A 16,415-nucleotide genomic window follows, 5' to 3' on the forward strand; every position below is an offset into this window, starting at 1 on the left:
CAACAACCATGCCACGCTCAAAATTGCTTAAATCACCTTTCTTTCCCATCCTGACATTCAGTTCAGGAGATTGTCTTGACCAGGACCACAGCCCTAATTGCATTGAAGCAACTGCCTTGTGATTGGTTGATTAGATAATTGCATTAATGAGAAATTGAACAGGTGTTCCTTATAATCCTTTAGATGAGTATAAGTATATTGTAATAAAACATAAAATTATGCACAATATACATTTACATTACATTTAGTCATTTAGCAGACACTTTCATCCAAAATGACTTACAGATGAGGACAATGGAAGTAATCAAAAACAACAAAAGATCAATGATATACAAGTGCTATAACATGTCTCAATATAAAATATATAGGTCTATATATTATAGAAAATGTTTTTCCTCTCTTTCTCTGTTTTCATATTGCACATTCATAGATCCAAAAGCATTTGTAATCAAACCTCGTATGATGCATCTGAACAGTATCTGTGAATTGAACAAACATATAAATGAGTTGTGTGGCCTACTTATATCGTGATCCCTTTGCTGTTGTTGTGTTTGTGTGGCTCTTCACAGATGTGACTGCTGCAAGAAGAGTCTTTAAACATTATATCTAAAATAAAGGCTTGTTCACCCCAAGGATGATAACAATTAAGATATGGTTTCAAAAATCGTTCTCAGTCCACATTACAGCTGTAGTTATAAAAGTACAGAAAAACTTTCTTTTTGGAATCACTTTCTTATTAATTTTCTTTCATAAAGAAAAAATGTGCATAAACTACGATGGAAACACATTTACTGAATAAATTCATGCACATCGAAAAAGTAATGTGACTGTGCTATGAGACGGGATAACTTGACTAAACACAGAGCGATCTCGAAAGCATTGACAGCGTTTATTGTGTTACGTCTGCTCTCTATGAGGAGCAGGTCATTTATCATATATGAATATATATATATATATATATATATATATATATATATATATATATATATATATATATATATTCAGCGGCTTCTCCTAGTTTTCTTAGGGATATTTAGTGCCAGTCTACCCGGAAGTGATGCGTTTGTTCTCTTTGACTCATTGGTCAGTGTTTTACGTGATATTCCAGTTTTGTGCATAAGTTTAATGTGAATCTGTGGATACTGTAAACATGTATGATGCTGTCAGTGCACTGCTGAGTGGTTTAAACACACTGCTTGTTTCCTTAGAGAATAAGAGCAGCTCAATGTTACTAGTCCTAATAAGACATGCACAGATCTTCCTTCTTCATCAATAAAAAGGGAAATATATCGACAGATGCTAAGGCCAAGGGTGCAAGAGCAGTCCAGGATTCATCTGTGGTGATCAAACCTGTGATATTACACCCCAGACTGCTTCTTATTGAGCTGATTATTCATGACAAGCTCTCCCTCTCGGATCTCAGATGAATTACAGCATGAAATGATACTGTCCAGAGGTGCTAATACTGCTAGCATCAGCTCTAAAACAACACAATCCACCCTCATGATGTGTTGAAGATGTTGGGTAATAGGGTGTTGCTAACTAATCAATAGTAAGAGATATTTGCTTAAGCAAGCTCCACAAATGAATACACACCACGTTTAATGTATGTGCCTGGCATGAATAATTCAGCCAAACCTATCTTTACCTGGCAGCCGAATGCGACACACATAATGTGCATCAATAGAGTTGCTGGAGGGCTGCAGTATTTTGCAGACACCGGTGAACTCCTATAGATTTCTGCACGCTTAATTAGGAGCGCACACACTCAGATAGAGCAATGCACGCTGATTCATGTGATCGGTCGCTCAGGACTGCACGAGATAAACCAGTCTCCTGTTTATACACACCTTATCTGCATTCATGATGCTGAACAATGCAGCATTAGTGTGCAGCGGTAGCAAAACGAGATGAAGAGCTAGAAACTGCACAACAGCATATTCACTAAAACTGAAGGGACACACAACCTGGAAAACAACATCCTGAGACCTCATACTTGCTCATGAACATGCTCTAGATACAGCAATGATAAAAAAAAAAAGACCCTTATTCTTACTGCTTCAGATATGAGGAAAAACTGTTAGAAACCTAGATGCTCTGAAAAAAGTTAAAAAGCTGTCACTTTATCAGTTTACGAAGATACTTCAGCTTAAAGGTATTTATTTGTACCTTATCTAGCCCTAAAAGGTGTATATTTGTACTTTAAAGACACATATTAGTGCCATATAGTGTATAGTAGTAGCCTTTGAAAGCTTTCTGAAAGTGTTAAATGTCCTATTCCTCATCCAGTTACAAGAGATCAAGCTATTATTATAGACAGACACACATTCAATGCAATTTATTCTTCCTACAACAGAAAATGTGATTACTGAACCTGTGTCTTTTCTCTTTTAGCCTCTGAAGTATGCTGAAACCTAAACCGGTTTCTGACTATTACTGATTTTCCTGTTGGACTGATCTGAACTGTCCAGTGTATTCACATGCAAAGCATTGTGTTTGCTCATGGCTTCAGGGTTTATTAATCAAATAATACATGGAAATACTGAGAAGCATCCAACAGAAGGAGGAGACCTCCCCGGCTGTATACCCACCTTCATTTTCTAATAAAGGAGTACGCTGTGAATGTGAGACTTCTGAATCATTAGCAGCTATCGAGAAATAACTAGGAGAATAAAAAAGTGCTGTAAACTGTAAACCTATCTGCTCTACAAACCAGATTAAGGTTTTAATAATGAATCAAAATAATTTGATAACAAATACCAGTTTGCAATATCAAGCTGCGTTTAAGTGACAAACAGTTGTGGTGCTCTTTTATGAAAATTAAGGTTGATTAACAGGATTAACGAGATGGAAACAGTCAAAGACAAGGAAAACAGAAACTAGAAACAAACTAAAAGAGTAAAGACAGTAAACATGCAAACCATAGCCACTCCTCGGTTTCATACCAAAAGAGTCACTTTCATCGCCACTAATATTTATTTTATTTGTAGGAACTTTGTTATCTATGAGCTTATAAATACAAAATAACACTAGAGAGCTGAGAGGCATTTTGGAAAGTTTAAAACTTCTAGAAGAACAAAAAACAACAAACTGAGGCAACTTTCAGGGTTAGCAAGTAGCCAAATCAATGTATTCTTTGAACATAACCTGCTGTTCGCTCCAGAAATCCCATCTCTCCACCCACTAGAGACTGCTCAGACTACAAACATCTCTCTGAGAAGCACAACTGCATGAGATATGAAGATCTGTCAGAGAATACTGAATTAGATATAGTAGCTACACCTTAATAACAGACTACACACGGCTGAACATCTCTCTTAGTAAGAGATTATGCTTTCATTCAGCCGAGTCTTCAGGCCTGTTCAAATGAACATACTACCATACTGCTTTTACTGCTTCTGAAGTATGCATGCATGTGTAATGTGTACATGATGCATATTTTCCTGTATATGTATGAGACACCCAGATAGTTTCCTATAGGCTGCAGTGACATTAATGTAAGAGAGATTGCAGAACGGCAGCTGAACAATAAAAAACGAGTGGATAAAGCTTAGAAGTGCCCCGTGAGTCCTGAGAGGTCACAAACACAAACACAGCAGACTGAACTGAGCAGAGCTGTATGTTCTGAGACGACTTTAATTCTACGCAGAAGAACTCGTCACAGCTCACCTTTTACTCCTTAATCGTGTTTTGCACACACATAATTCACTGGGAAAATAATGAAATAATGTCTTGAAAGAGTAGAAGACCTCTCACTGATCTACTGGAGAAAACCAGCTCTGGACCTTATTTATGTGTTTGTTTTTTTAACTGATTGGTGATGCATAAACCTGGGCTTATACAGAACTGTGTGTAAAACATACCACTACAGCAGCTTGGGTAAGCATCCAGTACTTTCATGATATGACCATGATACGCTTTTTAGAAAAACGATCTTAGTTCCAAGCATGGTAAGCCCATACTTATTCAATCTAAATTCAGACTTTCCCATGCTTACATGTGTAGTCTTAAACTAAATGCATGCTCTTTGAGCACTTCAAGCATCTTATATGAACCCTGTTGAAGCCAACACTAGATCTCTACCAGTCGGTCCCTGGGCTGCACAGAGTATGATGCTCCTCTGCTCATTTGGGTGGTGTGTGGATATGGAGCACATGAGTTAGCCCTGTTTTTGGAAAGAGGATAGACATGTATGCTGGAGTGTAAATCCCTGGCAGGCCTGGAGCCATCAGAGATGCTGGATTATCTCTGCAATCTTCTGGAGTGAGTGACTGCTCTTACACACACACACACACACACACACACACACACACACACCAACGACTGCACCCAGACTCTAATCCTCCGCTGCATTCAAACAGACTTCAAACCCACACACTACAGTGCTTATCATACTTTATTATAGAGATTATTTCATATAAATGCACAAGTCTTTGTCATGACCCATGCAGCGATGGACTGGCCGTGTGTGCAGGCATCCAGGGAAAACGAACAGACAGACAGATCAAATATTTCAGTCTCAGAAATCCAATGAAAGTTGGACTAGATCAAATTCTCTGCACAGCTGGGAGCACTGCGTCAGAAGGGTTTGAAAATAAATGTTTTCCTCAAACCTTTCTGGCATTCTGGTTCATTCTCTCAGCATCTGTAGCGGACCACAACACATAGACATCCATCTACGCTGCTTCAGTTCAGTGGGAAGAGATGCTGCTCCAAGCAGTATTCCTCAGTCATCAGTCACTTCACAAAACCAAATGGTATAATTTGCTTTCTAGACAACCGATTTATCCTCTTTTAGTTTCCAATCTCTGTTCACAGTCCACACACAGTGTTTTTCAAGAACCAAGTTACTCCCTCTCCGGGTCTAACTGATACTAATCGTGAGGCAAGCAGACATTGATTGGCCAGACACTTTCCAAAAAGCCTTCATCCACCAAAAAATCCTAAAATTAACTAAAGCTGCTAAACTAAACATGTGACACTGAATTTAGCATATCGTGTGTGTGTGTGCGTGCGTGCGTGTGTGCCTGCGTGTTTGTGCGCGCGTGTGGGTGTGTGTGCGTTTGTGCGCGTGTGTGTAAAAATATTTAATAATAACTCAAATTAATATATAGCTAAAATGACTAAACTAAAATAAAGTCTAAAATTTCTAGTGAAACACACACAAGAAAAAAATAAAAAGAAAGAATCCTAAAATGCTCTAAAGCTACGTAACACATTTGAGCTTTTATCACTTATTTGGAAACTGACAGCTGCAGAGCTTTCTATCTGTCTGTATTTGTTGAGTAACAAGCTGATTTCTGGCCAAACACCTTTGACTTGTTGCTGCTCAAATGTGTGTAAGCACATAAACACTTGCTCCTGCAGCGGAGGTGGTCTTCAGGACGTCGAGTCTGCTCCCGTGGGCTGCTTTCCTTCAGCTCTGTGTGTGTGTGTGTGTGTGTGTCACTGCTGAGATGGATCATCTTAAGAGCACTTTGTCCACCCACTCCTCACTTTTATAGCTTACATCTGACAGACAAACGTGTCTGGAAAAAAATGACTTCAGGAGAAAGCTTCAGAAAACAATTCCTTTCGTTTTCAGACGAGCATTCTTGGTTATGCGTTTGTCTAAAGATGTATACACAGTACGTGTTTTTAAAAGCTTGTGGGGACTGTTTCCCTGGTTTGCTGACCGTTCTCACCTCTATCAATAATACAGTGTCTCTGCCGGGGAAGAAGCTGAGCGCGGCTCACCAGGGCTTTGAGCAGAAGGTCAAGCTCTCGAGGTGGTACTAATTAAAGTCCCCTCCTGCCCACTCGCTCTCACCCAGCTCCAAACACAGCCTTCATTAGCCCTCAGAGCCCAGCAGGTGTCACCTCCACACACACACACACACACACACACACACACACACACACACACACACACACACACACACACACATCACAGGACACACAGCATACATCGCTGCAAACTCAGACCTGTGAGGTGACAGCTCAATATTTAAAAAAAAAATGTAATATTTTAATATACTGTATTAATATTGTGAAATATTATTACAACTTAAAATAGCTGTTTTCCTTCAGAAATCATTCTAATATGCTAATTTGCGGCTAAATCATAGTGAGTAATTTATTTAATTTTTATATATTTTTTTTGGGGGGGGGGGTCTTTGATGAATTGAAAATTCAAAAGATCAGCATTTATTTAAAATATTTTTGTTACATAATAAATGACTTTACTGTAATTTTTTTTATCATTTTAATGCATTTTTGCTAAATAAAAGTATTCATTTCTTATCCTTTTTTCTCTTGCTCTTTCTATTAGTCTCACCTGTGCCTTGTTTAGTTTCTTGTTCTCTTTTGTATTCATAGCTCTTTCTGGTTTCTAACAGACTGCTTTGTGTTTGCACTTCCCTTGTTCGTAGTATAACTCGCACGTTTTGATTAATTTGCTGTTTTCCATTACGTTCTTAATAAACCTCTGCTTGCATGTAGTAAATGCCAGTTCCCTTCAGATATATATACATATAATACACATGAATATACACCACAAATCAATCTCCACAAGTGAGTTTCTTTGTCATCCAACAGCACAAGTTATCAAATGTATGGACAACAAATAAATCTAGATTTTGACTTTCTTAAGTGCTTTACTAGCTGTGTTCTATTTCGAGTCTTCTGGAGGATTCATATATCACTGAGGATCATTAGAGAAAAATTACTATTATAAAATGACAGCTATTCCTCCTGAGGAATAAATTATTAAGCTAAGAAAGTTTCCTTTGGAATCTAATGGTGACTTTTCTGAAGTAAAGCAGCCTCGGAGACGTATGTGGAGGACAGATGTGCCCTCGGGAGGACGCAGTAAAGCTGTTTCCAGTGGTTTGTACTCTGTCTCTGCTGTCTCTGATCGAGTGCTCTTGTTGGTGTTCAGGTGTTGGTGACTGATTGCTTTCTGGCCCGAGTCTCTCTTATATTCTGGCCTGTAGACCTCTTCTTCAGTGTTGGACAGTATAACAGCGCTGTTTCCCATCACTCATATCTGAGCTGTCATGGAGAGGAGTGATATATTTTCCAGTGTTTGATTAAAGCTTGTCAAACACGGTGTACACTAATAACCATGCAGCTCTTCAGGATCACTGCTGCCCGACATTCAGCTTTACAAACAGAGCTTTCTCAACGCTATCTATTCCTGTAAATCCAGAAGAACATGTATCTGCTGAGATTAATGAAATGAAAATGAACCCTGTTATCACATTGAGCATGAAAACCATTGCCACAGGCAGGTATGCAGAATTCATTTCTATTTTGCGTGGACACATTTGCTCAGGCGTCTATTCTGGTGACTGCGTGGGGAGATCGCTTACAGAATCTATTTTAGTGACAGAGAACATGAGCAAAGCCTTCTGTATAATTACTGTCATCTCGACTGATGACAGCAGCTCCCACCGAGAGACGGATAGCTGCAAGAAGGTAAAAACACTTACTTATCTTCTTCAACTGCTTACACACAATCTTTACTTGGCACACAATTTCACTCAAACAGCAGAAGCACACACCAACTCTGCAGAACCATACATTAATTATCAGCCTTTGACAGTTTTCAATTCCATAAAAACTGTTTTTGCAAAACACAACAGACAATTTATATTATGGTTTGTATTAAAGGTGTTTGCAAATGCTTGCCTTTGAGATGTGTTTGTGATATTTTAAATGCAGTGCTTTGTTTAGTGAGATATGTGAGGTGTTTTGCATTTTGTGTGCAATTCTTGGATTTGTCTGCAAAGTTGTTGTTGTTGTTTTGTTTTTTTTAAAGGCAAAGTTTTGAAAATATGTGTAAGCTTTTGAAAAAAAAAAACCTGTAATCTAATTCCGTCACTGAATAAATATACATCAAGCGATTACAAATGAAGCATATGAAACTTCCAGTGCATATACTATAACTGTCCCGCTTCTGGACTGTCTGTGTGCTCCTCATGACCCAGCTTCTCCCTCTCGTTTGATTAGTCATTTGGTTCAGGTGTGTCCTGTAAATTACCCTCGTTTAAGTCACTATTTTTAAGTGTTGTCTGTTCCTTGATTCATCTGACATTTCCTTACCAAAAAGTTGTGTACTTCAAGTTATACTGATAGTTTACTAATTAAATACTTTGTACACTTTGAAGTATAGTCTCAGTAAACTAGTTTAGTAGTTTGATACTGCAAGTATACTCATACGTTTTCTTTTAGTGAACTTTACATCATAGTTTAAGTGTACTACTGTCCCTATTTAGGTTTTAATTTGTATATATTTTGTTATATGATTATCTGAACATACAAAACATCTAAAGGAAGAACAGGGTATCTGCTTGTAAAAAATAAAAACCATTTAATTCTAGCTTCATACATTTTTTTAAACCATTTAATGAATGTATAAAAAAGATTTTTTTAAGTATTTTAAAGTTTTTTTTAAGTTATTTAAAGATTTATAAAAAAAAATAAAAAAACCTGAAAAAAAAACAACAACTATGAATTGTATTCAGAATGATAATCGAGCTGTAGATGGAGTCGATCAACACCCTAAAGCTTGACTAATTATTACCTCCTCATCAGTCGACATCTTATTCCATAACATTACAGTTTTGATGCTGTTTCATGTCAGATGTTCATGTGTGTTAGTATGTGGTGTTTCTTTTTTCTTCTTCACTTGTGTTTTCTTGTAATTTCTGTGCAGAAGATGTGAACTAGCGCCCTCTACAGTATAACAATGAAAACACGGATTCTAGGAGCACAAGTATAGCAAGCACAATTATATTCAGACTTTTTGTAAGTATAAGTCAAGTACACTAAAATATCATTTTAAGTATATTTCTGAGCAGTACATAAAAAGTCAACTAAAAGCATACTTTCCTATTTTTAGGAAAATACTAAAAATTGACTCTGTGTGTGTTCCTGCCTGCCCCGTGTTACCCTTGTTTGGATAAATAAAGACTCTCCCTTGCCTCCGCGGTCCTCAACTCTAACCTATGGAGCTTATTTTGCAAATGAAACATGATACTTTTGCAATAGCGCACAAACATTTTGTGAGAGAATGCAATGGGTCCTCGGGGGAATAAGAGAGAAAATATGTCATACATTAAATAAGAGAGAGAAATATGAAGAATAAGAGAGAGAAAATGTGTCCTGTATTAAGAAAAAGGTTCAGAAGTCTCAGTAGAGTCAGTGTCTAGTGAAGTTTGTGATATTTGTCCAGGTCTTACCACTCCACCATCATTAAATCTTTAAATCAGACAGAAAAACAAGACCGCAAAGCCCTGCAGATAGTGATACGCTCAGCATTTCCCACAAAGCAGAAGAATAAACAATCATTACAGATCTCAGTTCATGAGTAATTACCCACAAACACAACAACATCATAACTTCATTTTGTTACTGTTTTCTTCTGAAATCACATCACAGTTCACCACGGCAGACGGGTAAAAGACCCAGTGTAGAAATATCTGATCTCATCTGAATGAGCTCATGTCTGATATACTTCTCAAATATGGTGATGGTGAGCATGTTTGCGCATGTAAACAATACAAAAATGCAATGAATAAAGAATGGCAAATATCTGCATTAGGCCTAAAAACATATGAAAACTATGATATGCACAAGGAGCTTACTGGAGGAATTAACTGTAAGCTCTGTACGAGGTACTGTAATCTGGTATGCCATTTGGATTATTATTCAGTGCAATGGTTAGAGTGAATTAAAGTAACTCTTAAAGAGACCGTTCACCCAAATCTGCATTTATCATCCTCATGTTGGTCCAAACACGTATGACTATCATTCTTCAGAAAAACACAAAAAGCGATTTTAAAGAATGTTGTTCCAAACACAGAAACTCAGGTTTGGGATGAGATGAGGACGAGTAAATGATGACTGTGTTTTCATGTTTGGGTGAAGTGTCTATAAATGTGCAGAATCTGTCCCTCGAGCAGTGGAGTGGAAGTGATGACGATGAGCTTCAGAATATCACCGATCAGATCAGGAGGATGAACATGAACTTAAAGAGGAAACAAGTGACAGACTATGCAGTGGGAATGAATGGGCTGTCAGTGGGCATCACAGCTCTCCCAAACACCTGCTTATTTATGCACCTATGCATACTGTGCCCAGTTGGGATTGGATTTCATTGACCTTAAAGAGATTCACCCCACAAATAAAAAAATCTGTTAACATTTACTCAAGTTATTCCAAACCTGTATGAATTTCTTTCTTCTGTTGTGATGTGACCAAACAGTTAATGGTCCCCATTGACTTCAATATATATATAATTTATTTTTCTCCATACTATGGAAGTCATTGTCTAACAGCAACTTTTTGGTTATCAACGTTCTTCATAACATCTTTTATGTTCAGTAGAAGACAGAAACTTATACAGAAATAAAACACACCACTAACATCTTGTTATAATTGTTTTATAGGTTACTAGTGTCTAAATGGGATTAGAGAGTAAACTAATCTACTGGTGGTCACTTTAACAGCCTCTTTCTGCTGGTAATCATCCTCTTACTAACTGTTCTAGCTCAGCTGGACTAAAAGAGCTGTCAGACGCTGTCGGGAGATGTACACGTTAAAGGGACAATAAGTAACTTTTTAGGTATTTTATTATCTAAAATCAATATTTTTATTCATAAATATGCCCTCAATGGTGTACAAATACCTATGCCAATGTTTAAACTAATCCTTGTAAATGAAGAATTTATTATCTTTATATACATGGGACGGGTAGGTCGACGGAGGCTTCCATGTAGTTCCGCCATCTTGCAAAACTATAATAGCAGAGAGGGACGAAAAGTACTAAGCCAACACGTTTCCACAACGCGTTTTCGGTCAGAGCCAGAAACGCAGGTGCAGAGCAGTGAGAGGCGCTTGAAACTGCACCGGCAAGTTTAAAAGTCTGGATTGCATTCTTATTATTGACCATACATATGCCGCGCCACAGGAGAAGAAAACATCGTCGCCAAAACAGTCAAAAATAGAACGTAAAAGGAAACGTGACCGTAGATTACAGAAAACAAGAGTTAATGTCGGGGAAGCTTTTTCTAGGTGGAAAGAGCTAATGCTGGATAAAGATTTCAAAAGAGACGCTGAAGTGGCCAGTTTTCTTCTCGACAGGTAAGTCAGTGTTACAATCTATATTATAATATTTTTTTTATATCTAACAATGCACATTATTCAGAAAATATAACGAATAAAGAAGACATAACTACTAATTACAATATTTCATGTTTTCCACAGTCAGTAATTCATACTGTAACATTCGTTTGTTAGTTGTCATGTTGCAGTTTGTTTGAAATAACACACCTGTTCACCTGAAGGAAAACTCGACGAAGTGCTATTAGAAGACATCCTGTCAAAGCTTTTTGGTACATATCGCCTACCGTAGATGCAACGCGCATTTGAAAAAGCTAGGCGCTGGAGAGCAAAATTAGTTTGAATGCAGAATACAATTTCACCACTAGATGGGAGTAATTCCTACTTAGTGTCCCTTTAAAGACATTTGACTGCTGTGCGGTTTATTTCTATTCAACATTGGTAAAATGTTAACAACTTGAACTTAAAATGTTTTATTAAATCGTACAGAAGAGGCATAGTCTGAAAGCACATCTACCAAATGTATAAGGGTTTGTTTAACAGCAACGGTTTCAGAATGGTCCCTGTTCACGCGGATCAGTGAAAAACAACTATATATGCTGTATTATTCATGCCAGGTAATGGTGAAGTCACCTTTTATCTTATTTGGAGTATATAATACATACAATACAATATAATGCAACTCCTACTGACTTGAATTTGTTGAAATGAAAAGCCTGTAAGACTCTAGTAGTGTGAATAAAGCACAGTCATATGGAGCCTGAGCTTCCTCAGTAGGGGTCACATGACTCTGATCTCCTGTGGACTGAGCGCTCGACTGCTGGCCTGCTGGGACACACAGGGGACGCTACGCTTGTGCAGACCGCCTAATTACTCCCCTCCAGACCCCGACTGAGCTCAGCTGAGGCCAGAGCGAAACAGCATAATGAAGAACAGCTGCTCTCCGCCAGAGCTAGAACAAAAGCCTTGCAAATGATACACAAGCTGCGTGCTAATATGCTCACTTCCCTATATAGTAGCTGAAAACAACACGTGAAAAGAGTAGTGTGCTTGAATTCACAGTATTCATAAAACAGGCAAGGAATTTAGATTCTGAAGTGCACTTTACTATTTCAGGAGAGGATTTATGACGCTGTTAAATCACAAGATAATCACAACATGATTCATGTAGTACACACAGATTGCTTTCAGACTACGCACACACTGTAGAAAATAAATCCTGAAATAACAGACATTTCTGTTTTCTCTAAAACACAACTCGATAAAGTGAAAATGCCAAAATACAGGTAAAAAAAAAAACTTAACTTTACCCCGTTTGTGTATATAACATACTTTTTAATGGCTAGCTATTTAGAAGAAATCATCAGGTCCAAATATCTAATTCAGTTAAAATAAAATAAAGCTACTTCATGTGCACTTTACCTAAATAAATCAGTAAGCTATTTATTAGCAATGTGGAAGATACAAAGACAGTGAGTGCCTGGGTAATTTTCATCCATTTTATAAAGTTGGTCTGAAATATATTCTATGCAAGTTGTTCTATGCAAAATATGCATAGGAGTTAAACACACACACACACACACACACACACACACACAGCACCCCAGCAGATACCCCACAGAAATGACTGAGCTGGAGGTTTTGGAGACTCCAGATGTGGACTAGAGTCAGTTGTGATATTGCTAAGTATCTTTTATCTGCCATTTTTCATTGAATAAATTGCTAAATGATGTAATGACATGATTAAAAAATGTAGAGACAGTGAATCAGAATTGGGGCAAATGCTTATTGAGCTCAAATAAAAAGAGAGAAGCCTGATTTGAAAGAGGATGATGATGATGATGATGATGATGAAAATGAATGTAAGTGAGCAGATCTCTACAACACATTCATCTGGATAATATCAACGGTTACTCTCAAATACACCACAATCGTTCAGAGTTATACAGCACAAATGCTTACAATCAATCAATCAATCGATCGATCGATCAAACTAAGACTGAAATCACAGAAGGCTGAGGTTTAATTCAGAAAGGTACACTGTTGTGTTTGGAGCAGTGTGAAGTATTTGAGTGATTGTAGTTACTTTAGTATGTTTTCGGCTGCTTTATAAGTCGTCTTTATTAACAATGTTTACTCTCTGCTCTCATTTCTGAGGACATATGTCTTTACCCCTCTACATTAGGAATGAGAGCAGTGTTTATTCAGGACACACTGTCAGTGTCTGCTGTGGAAGAAGCAGCGATGTCTCCATCTGCAGGACACTGAAGAGACTAAGACAAAGATGTGTGAGGTGCTGGCAATATACAGAACATCATTCATCCAAACACAAACACATCTTAATGAATTCATGTTAGGGGAGACTGTGAGATATCTGAAGTGAGTGCATTCAAAATGGGATTCAAACTAGTTACACGTGTCTGATATTAAATGCCACAGTTGTTATCTTTGCAGCAGAAACAGAAAATAATTGGTTTCGTTTAAAAACTTTTTATTCAACGCTGATTTTATAAATAAAACAAACACACATTTAAAATAAGACACGTGTAACCTGTTTCAATCAAATTTTGAATGCACTAACTTCAAATAACTCCAAGATACAGACAGCACACACACACACACACACACACACACACACACACACACACACACACACACACACACACACACACACACACACACAATAAAACAATAGCTTGGAGTAAGTTATAACATGTTTAATGTTACAAGTAACCCTGAATCTAGTAGACATACTAACTCAACTATTACTCACTCAGAAATATCTACACGGACACACAATAAACATGATTAACCTGAGGAGTTTAACAACAACAGGCAGTGCCATCACAAACAGTCCTTGACCTCTCATGAGGAATAAGCTCATGCCTGAGACGGAGTGAGGTGAATCAGCTGCAGAAGTGAGACGCTCAGCTTCTTCAGTCTCTGTACTGGACAAGGCTCTTGGTAAAAGCTTATTTTCTGTTTGATCAGAAATGTGTGCAGGTGAACAACAGACTCCAGTCAGTGTCCAAACAGTGTAAAAATGAGACAAAGAAAAGTGTGCTGAAGAAGGAAAGAAACAGTTTTGAGTTCGCAGTGAGCGAGGTGATGTCAGAAGCTGGAGGAATAATTCTCCATCTCTTCCCTGCAGATCTCCCAAGGGTTTCTCTTAAATGGGTTCTTCATATTCTGAGTCAAACAGAGAGTGTGGGAAATATACATCGATGATACTCGGATGCTTTGTCCTTCATCATTAAAGACACACATCTAGACTGGAAATGTGAAGTTTGGAGCAGGGGTGCTCTTTGAAAACATTTTGTAATAAACAGAGTTGGGTAGTAAATGTTCACATGTCATCTGGATTATATCATCATATCCCAAAAATGAGTGTTGTTATTAGATTAGATTAGATTTTAAAATGTTCATAATCAGATTACAGGTACTTTTTCACTGGTTACATGATTACATATTATCCACACAGTAAATTATTCAGAATGTATTGATTCACCCTCATTTTTTGTTTCTAACTTAGATGTTCCTGAAATCTTCTACTTCTCATATATTTGGAAAGTCTTCCAGGAAACACACACAGTATATTTTTATTTAATGCCATCTCAGCATCTCAGGCTATTTTCACGGCAAAAACGTGAGTAAAAAAAGAAAAGCATAATAAAATTCTCCCTGTATTTGCTCCCTCTTCGGTTTATATTTGGGTCTGATAGAGTTTGATCCAGTATTTCTGCAGCTGATATGAGTCTGATGCAGTGTCCTCCTCTCCGCTTGTGGAGAGGACACCAGGATTGGAAAATCATGTCCTACAGTCCAATCTAAACTAGACTGAAGTTATTTTGTTTGGCTCTTCTCACTTTTACATCATTTAAATCTACTCTGGGCCCGAAGGTTACAAATCTGGGAGTTATTTTTGATCCTGAATTAAAATTTGACAAACAAATTAACTCTGAGCCAGTTTTTTGCAGCTTAAAGCGCTTGGCAAGCTGAAAGATTTTCTCAGTTTGAATGATTTAGAGGTTGTTATTCATGCATTAATTTCAAGCAGGCTGGATTACACTAATGCTCTTTACGCTGGAATCAACCAGTCTTCACTATCACGTGTTCAGCTTTGACTTCACTGGCTACCGGTGTATTTAAAACACTTCAGGGGCTTGACATTGACCTTCTGATATTCAGGTTGAGTCGGGGGTGAAGAGTCTGGATTTCATCTTCATCTTTGTCTGGTTAAGCACGAAACCCAGCAAGTTTTGTGATGCCAAAGCAAAGGCAATGGAAAACTACTGCTTCCCAACATCATCCTGTGACGTGAAAAACCTTGAAATGTAGACACTGTTTCATCTCTACTCACAAAAACAAATGTCCCTCGAAACTAGAAAAACAAGAAGATTAGAGCGCACTAATAGCAGCTGCTGCCGGAGGAATGACTGAGTAAGAGAGGAAGCAGATGTGAGTGAAGTATGAGCCGGAGAGATGAGAAATACTGTTCTGAGGGATGGGAAAACTATAGATGATTTGTCTTTGAATGTGATAATAAAGACTATGAAATACATGCAGGCATTTCTGCTTCATGAAACATGATCTTATCACCCCTGTCCTCAAGACAGTGAAGAACATGCATTTAATGATCACAACTATCCACTTTATTCTTCCCTTCACAGCGGAGCGGTCATTTGTCAATCTATGGCAGCTTGATATTGAAAATTGACGTGTCTTATCATATTTTAATGTATTCTCTTAATTATGAACACACAGGTTTGTAGTTAAAACAGTTTTACAGTTTACAACACTTTGTTATTCTTCTCATTAATTAACCGGAGGTCTTGTCAGACTTACTTCTGCGTTGAAGAAAAAGATGTCTAGCTTTATCACATTAATGTATAATTTGTTAAAGAAGTTAATGTCTAATTTAAGTTAATGAAGGGACATTCTAAAACACTTAACATGGTCTAATGCATTAAAATTGTGTTTAAAAGACCAAACTCAACCTTGTCTGTACAGTGTTATTTATTAATAATGTTTATTGTGTTTGGTATTTTTAAAAACACTGTTTTAATGAATTAAGCCACATTAAGCGTTTTCCTTATAATGGTTTTCTATGAGAGGAAGATTTTTGAAGTGTAATTAGGTAAATAAATAAATACATTAAATTACATAAATGGTCAAGACAAACTTTAATGTTGGCACAAGAAAGCATAATACGACAATTTTATTATACACGCTTGAAGTTTAAAACCACAGATGTAAATGTTTAGACAGACACACTGATAGATAGATAGATAGATAGATAGATAGATAGA

Source organism: Carassius auratus, chromosome 14 (assembly GCF_003368295.1).
Source record: "Carassius auratus strain Wakin chromosome 14, ASM336829v1, whole genome shotgun sequence".
NCBI classification, from domain to species: Eukaryota; Metazoa; Chordata; class Actinopteri; order Cypriniformes; family Cyprinidae; genus Carassius; species Carassius auratus.